Here is a 1,433-nt window from a genome sequence, read left to right as displayed (position 1 = left end):
ACAAATAAGTACTTAAAAGATCCAGAGGAAAAAGTGTAATTGAATACAGAGAAAGGATGATAAAACTAACTATACAAAGCCTCAACAAATTTAAGTATTTAATTCATAAGGAGTATATTATTTCATCACATTGTAATTATATACGAAACTAATAGTTAAAACAATATTTAAATGTTCTTTTACATTTGTAAATTAAGAAATCCTCTTCTATATAAAACGAGTCAATGGAAAAATCACAATGGAAAGTCAATATCAAATCACCCTCTATGATTACTAAATATTTTGAAATTTTTCCTTTATTTCAGCAGATCACTGAGGAAGTTTATGTTAATATCTTTTTTATTTAATGATGTCTAATTTCACTGATTTCTTCCTGTATTAAAATGAATCATACAATTGACATATACTGCAATGCCAGTTAGAATTGAATAGTCTGTAACATCAACCTTGCACATATCAGGTAAGTTTGCCACAGTTTATGTCTTTTGTGATTATGCTTCCATACCTGCATTACCATAATGAATGTGTAGTCCACTATAAAGCATTTTAATTTATTGAACCATTTATCATTAACAGAAAGTGTCAGGATAATAAAGTAGCTGATTCTGCATTTTTGTGGAAACCTTGAAGACAAGGCTCTTCATCTCAGAGTATAATTCATTCTATTCATCTTTCCAACAGCATATACATTACCAATGCATTTGATTTCTCGGCATATAGTATTGGTTTGCTTGTTATGCTCAAGACACATATTAGTGGTTGGAGCAGAGACACAAGACACATGAATTAGCTCAGAAACTATAGAGTTACAAATAACTGTCTATGAATTTAATTTGTTGGCCTACAGATGTATTAATAACAAAAAATGAGAATATATTTAGAGTCCCTGATTAATACCAAAAATTCATAAAAATTTATTCATTTTGTAAGAACAAATAAAGGCTTTGTTTTATTTTTCTGTACTTAAAAGTTAGATAACTTAGCTTTTAGAAAACTTGCAATAAAAATAGAAATAGAAAATAATGAGGGTGTTATCATAATATTGACTGTTCACTAAATGCATGCTTTATCTCTTTTAATACCACCAGTGGCAGATTAGTATTTCCATTTTAGGGATGAAAACATTGGGGCTCATAGAGGATTAAAACCTGCTAATGAATACAGTGCTAATAATAACAGAGCTGGGACTCAAACCCTGGTTTGGGTGCATTAAATTATGTCACGCCACTTTGAAAATATTTTTCACCTTGCCTATAAATAAAATTGATATGTTATTATTCTATTATTTATCACTTTATACTTAGGACAGGTTTAAATCTTTAACAAATTGAGTTTAGATTCCCCCATTGCTCTGTGAGGGATATATAAGAGGATTAATCAATGAAGAACTTAGTATCCTGGTAAGAAATGAAAGGTAACAAAGGACAGATGGT

Source organism: Leptonychotes weddellii, chromosome 2 (assembly GCF_054177405.1).
Source record: "Leptonychotes weddellii isolate Sample4059 chromosome 2, ASM5417740v2, whole genome shotgun sequence".
Taxonomy (NCBI): Eukaryota; Metazoa; Chordata; class Mammalia; order Carnivora; family Phocidae; genus Leptonychotes; species Leptonychotes weddellii.
Note: the sequence above shows the minus strand (reverse complement) of the source record.